Here is a 12,035-nt window from a genome sequence, read left to right on the forward strand (position 1 = left end):
TCCCTGTGATGGACTGGTGATCAGCCCTGTGATGGACTGGTGATCCTCCCTGTGATGGACTGGTGATCCTCCCTCTGATGGACTGGTGATCCTCCCTTTGATGGGCTGGTTACCAGCCCTGTGATGGACTGGTGATCCTCCCTTTGATGGACTGGTGATCCTCCCTTTGATGGACTGGTTATAGCCCCTGTGATGGACTGGTTATCAGCCATGTGATGGACTGGTGATCCTCCCATTGATGGACTGGTGATCAGCCCATCGATGGACTGGTGATCCTCCCGGTGATGGACTGGTGATCAGCCCTGTGTTAGACTGGTGATCCTCTCTGTGTTGGACTGGTGATCAGCCCTGTGTTGGACCGGTGATGAGCCCTGTGTTGGACTGGTGATCCTCCCTTTGATGGACTGGTGATCCTCCCTTTGATGTGCTGGTTATCAGCCCTGTGATGGACTGGTGATCCTCCCTTTGATGGACTGGTGATCCTCCCTTTGATGGACTGGTTATAGCCCCTTTGATGGACTGGTTATCAGCCATGTGATGGACTGGTGATCCTCCCTTTGATGGACTGGTGATCCTCCTTGTGATGGACTGGTGATCCTCCCTCTGATGGACTGGTGATCAGCCCTGTGATGGACTGGTGATCCTCCCTGTGATGGATTGGTGATCCTCCCTGTGATGGACTGGTGATCCTCCCTGTGATGGACCGGTGATCAGCCCTGTGATGGACTGTTGATCCTCCCTGTGATGGACTGGTGATCCTCCCTCTGATGGACCGGTTATCAGCCCTATGATGGACTGGTGATCCTCCCTGTGATGGACTGGTGATCCTCCCTCTGATGGACCGGTTATCAGCCCTATGATGGACTGGTGATCCTCCCTGTGATGGACTGGTGATCCTCCCTTTGATGGACTGGTGATCATCCCTTTGATGGACTGGTTATAGCCCCTTTGATGGACTGGTTATCAGCCATGTGATGGACTGGTGATCCTCCCTTTGATGGACTGGTGATCAGCCCTGTGATGGACTGGTGATCCTCCTTGTTATGGACTGGTGATGCTCCCTCTGATGGACTGGTGATCAGCCCTGTGATGGACTGGTGATCCTCCCTGTGCTGGATTGGTGATCCTCCTTGTTATGGACTGGTGATCCTCCCTCTGATGGACTGGTGATCAGCCCTGTGATGGACTGGTGATCCTCCCTGTGCTGGATTGGTGATCCTCCCTGTGATGGACTGGTGATCCTCCCTGTGATGGACTGGTGATCAGCACTGTGATGGACTGGTGATCCTCCCTTTGACGGACTGGTGATCCTCCCTTTGATGGGCTGGTTATCAGCCCTGTGATGGACGGTTGATCCTCCCTTTGATGTACTGGTGATCATCCCTTTGATGGACTGGTTATAGCCCCTTTGATGGACTGGTTATCAGCCATGTGATGGACTGGTGATCCTCCCTTTGATGGACTGGTGATCAGCCCTGTGATGGAGGTGATCCTCCTTGTGATGGACTGGTGATCCTCCCTCTGATGGACTGGTGATCAGGCCTGTGATGGACTGGTGATCCTCCCTGTGATGGATTGGTGATCCTCCCTGTGATGGACTGGTGATCCTCCCTGTGATGGACTGGTGATCAGCCCTGTGATGGACTGGTGATCCTCCCTGTGATGGACTGGTGATCCTCCCTCTGATGGACTGGTGATCAGCCCTATGATGGACTGGTGATCCTCTCTGTGATGGACTGGTGATCCTCCCTTTGATGGACTGGTGATGAGCCCTGTGATGGACTGGTAATCCTCCTTGTGATGGACTGGTGATCCTCCCTTTGATGGACTGGTGATCATCCCTGTGATGGACTGGTGATCCTCCCTGTGATGGATTGGTGATCCTCCCTGTGATGGACGGGTGATCCTCCCTGTGATGGACTGGTGATCCTTCCTGTGATGGACTGGTGATGAGCCCTGTGATGGACTGGTGATCAGCCCTGTGTTGGACTGGTGATCCTCCCTGTGTTGGACTGGTGATCAGCCCTGTGTTGGACCGGTGATGAGCCCTGTGTTGGACTGGTGATCCTCCCTTTGATGGACTGTTGATCCTCCCTTTGATGGGCTGGTTACCAGCCCTGTGATGGACTGGTGGTCCTCCCTTTGATGGACTGGTGATCCTCCCTTTGATGGACTGGTTATAGCCCCTGTGATGGACTGGTTATCAGCCATGTGATGGACTGGTGATCCTCCCTTTGATGGACTGGTGATCAGCCCTGTGATGGACTGGTGATCCTCCCTGTGATGGACTGATGATCCTCCCTCTGATGGACTGGTGATCAGCCCTGTGATGGACTGGTGATCCTCCCTGTGATGGATTGGTGATCCTCCCTTTGATGGACTGGTGATCAGCCCGGTGATGGACTGGTGATCCTCCTTGTGATGGACTGGTGATCCTCCCTGTGATGGATTGGTGATCCTCCCTGTGATGGACTGTTGATCCTCCCTGTGATGGACTGGTGATCCTCCCTCTGATGGACTGGTGATCCTCCCTGTGATGGACTGGTGATCCTTCCTGTGATGGACTGGTGATGAGCCCTGTGATGGACTGGTGATGAGCCCTGTGATGGACTGGTGATCCTCCCTGTAATGAATTGGTGATCCTTCCTGTGATGGACTGGTGATGAGCCCTGTGATGGACTGGTGATCAGCCTTGTGTTGGACTGGTTAACAGACCTGTGATGGACTGGTGATCAGCCCTGTGATGGACTGGTGATCCTCCCTTTGACGGACTGGTGATCCTCCCTTTGATGGGCTGGTTATCAGCCCTGTGATGGACGGTTGATCCTCCCTTTGATGTACTGGTGATCATCCCTTTGATGGACTGGTTATAGTCCCTTTGATGGACTGGTTATCAGCCATGTGATGGACTGGTGATCCTCCCTTTGATGGACTGGTGATCAGCCCTGTGATGGAGGTGATCCTCCTTGTGATGGACTGGTGATCCTCCCTCTGATGGACTGGTGATCAGGCCTGTGATGGACTGGTGATCCTCCCTGTGATGGATTGGTGATCCTCCCTGTGATGGACTGGTGATCCTCCCTGTGATGGACTGGTGATCAGCCCTGTGATGGACTGGTCATCCTCCCTGTGATGGACTGGTGATCCTCCCTCTGATGGACTGGTGATCAGCCCTCGATGGACTGGTGATCCTCCCTGTGATGGACTGATGATCCTCCCTCTGATGGACTGGTGATCAGCCCTGTGATGGACTGGTGATCCTCCCTGTGATGGATTGGTGATCCTTCCTTTGATGGACTGGTGATCAGCCCTGTGATGGACTGGTGATCCTCCTTGTGATGGACTGTTGATCCTCCCTGTGATGGATTGGTGATCCTCCCTGTGATGGACTGTTGATCCTCCCTGTGATGGACTGGTGATCCTCCCTCTGATGGACTGGTGATCCTCCCTGTGATGGACTGGTGATCCTTCCTGTGATGGACTGGTGATGAGCCCTGTGATCTACTGGTGATCAGAACTGTGTTGGACTGGTGATCAGCCCTGTGATGGACTGGTGATCCTCCCGGTGATGGACTGGTGATCAGCTCTGTGTTGGACCGGTGATGAGCCCTGTGTTGGACTGGTTATCCTCCCTTTGATGGACAGGTGATCCTCCCTTTGATGGGCTGGTTACCAGCCCTGTGATGGACTGGTGATTCTCCCTGTGATGGACTGGTGATCCTCCCTGTGATGGACTGGTGATCCTCCCTCTGATGGAATGGTGATCAGCCCTATGATGGACTGGTGATCCTCTCTGTGATGGACTGGTGATCCTCCCTTTGATGGACTGGTGATCATCCCTTTGATGGACTGGTTATAACCCCTTCGATGGACTGGTTATCAGCCATGTGATGGATTGGTGATCCTCCCTTTTATGGACTGGTTTTCAGCCCTGTGATGGACTGGTGATCCTCCTTTTGATGGACTGGGGATCCTCCCTCTGATGGACTGGTGATCAGCCCTGTGATGGACTGGTGATCCTCCCTTTGATGGACTGGTGATCAGCCCTGTGATGGACTGGTAATCCTCCTTGTGATGGACTGGTGATCCTCCCTCTGATGGACTGGTGATCAGCCCTGTGATGGACTGGTGATCCTCCCTGTGATGGATTGGTGATCCTCCCTGTGATGGACGGGTGATCCTCCCTGTGATGGACTGGTGATCCTTCCTGTGATGGACTGGTGATGAGCCCTGTGATGGACTGGTGATCAGCCCTGTGTTGGACTGGTGATCCTCCCTGTGTTGGACTGGTGATCCTTCCTTTGATGGACTGGTGATCAGCCCTGTGATGGACTGGTGATCCTCCTTGTGATGGACTGGTGATCCTCCCTGTGATGGATTGGTGATCCTCCCTTTGATGGACTGTTGATCCTCCCTGTGATGGACTGGTGATCCTCCCTCTGATGGACTGGTGATCCTCCCTGTGATGGACTGGTGATCCTTCCTGTGATGGACTGGTGATGAGCCCTGTGATGGACTGGTGATCAGCCCTGTGTTGGACTGGTGATCAGCCCTGTGATGGACTGGTGATCCTCCCGGTGATGGACTGGTGATCAGCTCTGTGTTGGACCGGTGATGAGCCCTGTGTTGGACTAGTTATCCTCCCTTTGATGGACTGGTGATCCTCCCTTTGATGGACTGGTTATAGCCCCTGTGATGGACTGGTTATCAGCCATGTGATGGACTGGTGATCCTCCCTTTGATGGACTGGTGATCCTTCCTGTATTGGACTGGTGATCAGACCTGTGTTGGACTGGTGATCAGACCTGTGATGGACTGGTGATGAGCCCTGTGATGGACTGGTGATCAGCCCTATGTTGAACTGGTGATCAGACCTGTGATGGACTGGTGATGAGCCCTGTCATGGACTGGTGATCCTCCTTGTGATGGACTGGTGATCCTCCCTCTAATGGACTGGTGATCAGCCCTGTGATGGACTGGTGATCCTACCTGTGCTGGATTAGTGATCCTCCCTGTGATGGACTGGTGATCCTCCCTGTGATGGACTAGTGATCCTCCCTTTGATGGACTGGTGATGAGCCCTGTGATGGACTGGTGATCAGCCCTGTGTTGGACTGGTGATCCTCCCTGTGTTGGACTGGTGATCAGCCCTATGTTGGACCGGTGATGAGCCCTTTGTTGGACTGGTGATCCTCCCTTTGATGGACTGGTGATCCTCCCTTTGATGGGCTGGTTACCAGCCCTGTGATGGACTGGTGATCCTCCCTTTGATGGACTGGTGATCCTCCCTTTGATGGACTGGTTATAGCCCCTGTGATGGACTGGTTATCAGCCATGTGATGGACTGGTGATCCTCCCTTTGATGGACTGGTGATCCTTCCTGTATTGGACTGGTGATCAGAACTGTGTTGGACTGGTGATCAGACCTGTGATGGACTGGTGATGAGCCCTGTGATGGACTGGTGATCAGCCTTGTGTTGGACTGGTTAACAGACCTGTGATGGACTGGTGATCAGCCCTGTGATGGACTGGTGATCCTCCCTTTGACGGACTGGTCATCCTCCCTTTGATGGGCTGGTTATCAGCCCTGTGATGGACGGTTGATCCTCCCTTTGATGTACTGGTGATCATCCCTTTGATGGACTGGTTATAGCCCCTTTGATGGACTGGTGATCAGCCCTGTGATGGAGGTGATCCTCCTTGTGATGGACTGGTGATCCTCCCTCTGATGGACTGGTGATCAGGCCTGTGATGGACTGGTGATCCTCCCTGTGATGGATTGGTGATCCTCCCTGTGATGGACTGGTGATCCTCCCTGTGATGGACTGGTGATCAGCCCTGTGATGGACTGGTGATCCTCCCTGTGATGGACTGGTGATCCTCCCTCTGATGGACTGGTGATCAGCCCTCGATGGACTGGTGATCCTCCCTGTGATGGACTGATGATCCTCCCTCTGATGGACTGGTGATCAGCCCTGTGATGGACTGGTGATCCTCCCTGTGATGGATTGGTGATCCTTCCTTTGATGGACTGGTGATCAGCCCTGTGATGGACTGGTGATCCTCCTTGTGATGGACTGGTGATCCTCCCTGTGATGGATTGGTGATCCTCCCTGTGATGGATTGTTGATCCTCCCTGTGATGGACTGGTGATCCTCCCTCTGATGGACTGGTGATCCTCCCTGTGATGGACTGGTGATCCTTCCTGTGATGGACTGGTGATGAGCCCTGTGATGGACTGGTGATCAGAACTGTGTTGGACTGGTGATCAGCCCTGTGATGGACTGGTGATCCTCCCGGTGATGGACTGGTGATCAGCTCTGTGTTGGACCGGTGATGAGCCCTGTGTTGGACTGGTTATCCTCCCTTTGATGGACTGGTGATCCTCCCTTTGATGGGCTGGTTACCAGCCCTGTGATGGACTGGTGATTCTCCCTGTGATGGACTGGTGATCCTCCCTGTGATGGACTGGTGATCCTCCCTCTGATGGAATGGTGATCAGCCCTATGATGGACTGGTGATCCTCTCTGTGATGGACTGGTGATCCTCCCTTTGATGGACTGGTGATCATCCCTTTGATGGACTGGTTATAACCCCTTCGATGGACTGGTTATCAGCCATGTGATGGATTGGTGATCCTCCCTTTTATGGACTGGTTTTCAGCCCTGTGATGGACTGGTGATCCTCCTTTTGATGGACTGGGGATCCTCCCTCTGATGGACTGGTGATCAGCCCTGTGATGGACTGGTGATCCTCCCTTTGATGGACTGGTGATCAGCCCTGTGATGGACTGGTGATCCTCCCTGTGCTGGATTGGTGATCCTCCCTGTGATGGACTGGTGATCCTCACTGTGATGGACTGGTGATCAGCCCTGTGATGGACTGGTGATCCTCCTTGTGATGGACTGGTGATCCTCCCTGTGATGGATTGGTGATCCTCCCTTTGATGGACTGTTGATCCTCCCTGTGATGGACTGGTGATCCTCCCTCTGATGGACTGGTGATCCTCCCTGTGATGGACTGGTGATCCTTCCTGTGATGGACTTGTGATGAGCCCTGTGATGGACTGGTGATCAGCCCTGTGTTGGACTGGTGATCAGCCCTGTGATGGACTGGTGATCCTCCCGGTGATGGACTGGTGATCAGCTCTGTGTTGGACCGGTGATGAGCCCTGTGTTGGACTAGTTATCCTCCCTTTGATGGACTGGTGATCCTCCCTTTGATGGACTGGTTATAGCCCCTGTGATGGACTGGTTATCAGCCATGTGATGGACTGGTGATCCTCCCTTTGATGGACTGGTGATCCTTCCTGTATTGGACTGGTGATCAGACCTGTGTTGGACTGGTGATCAGACCTGTGATGGACTGGTGATGAGCCCTGTGATGGACTGGTGATCCGCCCTATGTTTAACTGGTGATCAGACCTGTGATGGACTGGTGATGAGCCCTGTCATGGACTGGTGATCCTCCTTGTGATGGACTGGTGATCCTCCCTCTAATGGACTGGTGATCAGCCCTGTGATGGACTGGTGATCCTACCTGTGCTGGATTAGTGATCCTCCCTGTGATGGACTGGTGATCCTCCCTGTGATGGACTAGTGATCCTCCCTTTGATGGACTGGTGATGAGCCCTGTGATGGACTGGTGATCAGCCCTGTGTTGGACTGGTGATCCTCCCTGTGTTGGACTGGTGATCAGCCCTATGTTGGACCGGTGATGAGCCCTTTGTTGGACTGGTGATCCTCCCTTTGATGGACTGGTGATCCTCCCTTTGATGGGCTGGTTACCAGCCCTGTGATGGACTGGTGATCCTCCCTTTGATGGACTGGTGATCCTCCCTTTGATGGACTGGTTATAGCCCCTGTGATGGACTGGTTATCAGCCATGTGATGGACTGGTGATCCTCCCTTTGATGGACTGGTGATCCTTCCTGTATTGGACTGGTGATCAGACCTGTGTTGGACTGGTGATCAGACCTGTGATGGACTGGTGATGAGCCCTGTGATGGACTGGTGATCAGCCTTGTGTTGGACTGGTTAACAGACCTGTGATGGACTGGTGATCAGCCCTGTGATGGACTGGTGATCCTCCCTTTGACGGACTGGTCATCCTCCCTTTGATGGGCTGGTTATCAGCCCTGTGATGGACGGTTGATCCTCCCTTTGATGTACTGGTGATCATCCCTTTGATGGACTGGTTATAGCCCCTTTGATGGACTGGTGATCAGCCCTGTGATGGAGGTGATCCTCCTTGTGATGGACTGGTGATCCTCCCTCTGATGGACTGGTGATCAGGCCTGTGATGGACTGGTGATCCTCCCTGTGAAGGATTGGTGATCCTCCCTGTGATGGACTGGTGATCCTCCCTGTGATGGACTGGTGATCAGCCCTGTGATGGACTGGTGATCCTCCCTGTGATGGACTGGTGATCCTCCCTCTGATGGACTGGTGATCAGCCCTCGATGGACTGGTGATCCTCCCTGTGATGGACTGATGATCCTCCCTCTGATGGACTGGTGATCAGCCCTGTGATGGACTGGTGATCCTCCCTGTGATGGATTGGTGATCCTTCCTTTGATGGACTGGTGATCAGCCCTGTGATGGACTGGTGATCCTCCTTGTGATGGACTGGTGATCCTCCCTGTGATGGATTGGTGATCCTCCCTGTGATGGATTGTTGATCCTCCCTGTGATGGACTGGTGATCCTCCCTCTGATGGACTGGTGATCCTCCCTGTGATGGACTGGTGATCCTTCCTGTGATGGACTGGTGATGAGCCCTGTGATGGACTGGTGATCAGAACTGTGTTGGACTGGTGATCAGCCCTGTGATGGACTGGTGATCCTCCCGGTGATGGACTGGTGATCAGCTCTGTGTTGGACCGGTGATGAGCCCTGTGTTGGACTGGTTATCCTCCCTTTGATGGACTGGTGATCCTCCCTTTGATGGGCTGGTTACCAGCCCTGTGATGGACTGGTGATTCTCCCTGTGATGGACTTGTGATCCTCCCTGTGATGGACTGGTGATCCTCCCTCTGATGGAATGGTGGTCAGCCCTATGATGGACTGGTGATCCTCTCTGTGATGGACTGGTGATCCTCCCTTTGATGGACTGGTGATCATCCCTTTGATGGACTGGTTATAACCCCTTCGATGGACTGGTTATCAGCCATGTGATGGATTGGTGATCCTCCCTTTTATGGACTGGTTTTCAGCCCTGTGATGGACTGGTGATCCTCCTTTTGATGGACTGGGGATCCTCCCTCTGATGGACTGGTGATCAGCCCTGTGATGGACTGGTGATCCTCCCTTTGATGGACTGGTGATCAGCCCTGTGATGGACTGGTGATCCTCCCTGTGCTGGATTGGTGATCCTCCCTGTGATGGACTGGTGATCCTCACTGTGATGGACTGGTGATCAGCCCTGTGATGGACTGGTGATCCTCCTTGTGATGGACTGGTGATCCTCCCTGTGATGGATTGGTGATCCTCCCTTTGATGGACTGTTGATCCTCCCTGTGATGGACTGGTGATCCTCCCTCTGATGGACTGGTGATCCTCCCTGTGATGGACTGGTGATCCTTCCTGTGATGGACTTGTGATGAGCCCTGTGATGGACTGGTGATCACCCCTGTGTTGGACTGGTGATCAGCCCTGTGATGGACTGGTGATCCTCCCGGTGATGGACTGGTGATCAGCTCTGTGTTGGACCGGTGATGAGCCCTGTGTTGGACTAGTTATCCTCCCTTTGATGGACTGGTGATCCTCCCTTTGATGGACTGGTTATAGCCCCTGTGATGGACTGGTTATCAGCCATGTGATGGACTGGTGATCCTCCCTTTGATGGACTGGTGATCCTTCCTGTATTGGACTGGTGATCAGACCTGTGTTGGACTGGTGATCAGACCTGTGATGGACTGGTGATGAGCCCTGTGATGGACTGGTGATCCGCCCTATGTTTAACTGGTGATCAGACCTGTGATGGACTGGTGATGAGCCCTGTCATGGACTGGTGATCCTCCTTGTGATGGACTGGTGATCCTCCCTCTAATGGACTGGTGATCAGCCCTGTGATGGACTGGTGATCCTACCTGTGCTGGATTAGTGATCCTCCCTGTGATGGACTGGTGATCCTCCCTGTGATGGACTAGTGATCCTCCCTTTGATGGACTGGTGATGAGCCCTGTGATGGACTGGTGATCAGCCCTGTGTTGGACTGGTGATCCTCCCTGTGTTGGACTGGTGATCAGCCCTATGTTGGACCGGTGATGAGCCCTTTGTTGGACTGGTGATCCTCCCTTTGATGGACTGGTGATCCTCCCTTTGATGGGCTGGTTACCAGCCCTGTGATGGACTGGTGATCCTCCCTTTGATGGACTGGTGATCCTCCCTTTGATGGACTGGTTATAGCCCCTGTGATGGACTGGTTATCAGCCATGTGATGGACTGGTGATCCTCCCTTTGATGGACTGGTGATCCTTCCTGTATTGGACTGGTGATCAGACCTGTGTTGGACTGGTGATCAGACCTGTGATGGACTGGTGATGAGCCCTGTGATGGACTGGTGATCAGCCTTGTGTTGGACTGGTTAACAGACCTGTGATGGACTGGTGATCAGCCCTGTGATGGACTGGTGATCCTCCCTTTGACGGACTGGTCATCCTCCCTTTGATGGGCTGGTTATCAGCCCTGTGATGGACGGTTGATCCTCCCTTTGATGTACTGGTGATCATCCCTTTGATGGACTGGTTATAGCCCCTTTGATGGACTGGTGATCAGCCCTGTGATGGAGGTGATCCTCCTTGTGATGGACTGGTGATCCTCCCTCTGATGGACTGGTGATCAGGCCTGTGATGGACTGCTGATCCTCCCTGTGATGGATTGGTGATCCTCCCTGTGATGGACTGGTGATCCTCCCTGTGATGGACTGGTGATCAGCCCTGTGATGGACTGGTGATCCTCCCTGTGATGGACTGGTGATCCTCCCTCTGATGGACTGGTGATCAGCCCTCGATGGACTGGTGATCCTCCCTGTGATGGACTGATGATCCTCCCTCTGATGGACTGGTGATCAGCCCTGTGATGGACTGGTGATCCTCCCTGTGATGGATTGTTGATCCTCCCTGTGATGGACTGGTGATCCTCCCTCTGATGGACTGGTGATCCTCCCTGTGATGGACTGGTGATCCTTCCTGTGATGGACTGGTGATGAGCCCTGTGATGGACTGGTGATCAGAACTGTGTTGGACTGGTGATCAGCCCTGTGATGGACTGGTGATCCTCCCGGTGATGGACTGGTGATCAGCTCTGTGTTGGACCGGTGATGAGCCCTGTGTTGGACTGGTTATCCTCCCTTTGATGGACTGGTGATCCTCCCTTTGATGGGCTGGTTACCAGCCCTGTGATGGACTGGTGATTCTCCCTGTGATGGACTTGTGATCCTCCCTGTGATGGACTGGTGATCCTCCCTCTGATGGAATGGTGATCAGCCCTATGATGGACTGGTGATCCTCTCTGTGATGGACTGGTGATCCTCCCTTTGATGGACTGGTGATCATCCCTTTGATGGACTGGTTATAACCCCTTCGATGGACTGGTTATCAGCCATGTGATGGATTGGTGATCCTCCCTTTTATGGACTGGTTTTCAGCCCTGTGATGGACTGGTGATCCTCCTTTTGATGGACTGGGGATCCTCCCTCTGATGGACTGGTGATCAGCCCTGTGATGGACTGGTGATCCTCCCTTTGATGGACTGGTGATCAGCCCTGTGATGGACTGGTGATCCTCCCTGTGCTGGATTGGTGATCCTCCCTGTGATGGACTGGTGATCCTCACTGTGATGGACTGGTGATCAGCCCTGTGATGGACTGGTGATCCTCCCTGTGATGGACTGGTGATCCTCCCTCTGATGGACTGGTGATCCTCCCTTTGATGGACTGGTGATCAGCCCTGTGATGGACTGGTGATCCTCCCTGTGATGGACTGGTGATCAGCCCTGTGATGGACTGGTGATCCTCCCTCTGATGGACTGGTGA

Source organism: Pleuronectes platessa, chromosome 24, assembly GCF_947347685.1.
Source record: "Pleuronectes platessa chromosome 24, fPlePla1.1, whole genome shotgun sequence".
Taxonomy (NCBI): domain Eukaryota; kingdom Metazoa; phylum Chordata; class Actinopteri; order Pleuronectiformes; family Pleuronectidae; genus Pleuronectes; species Pleuronectes platessa.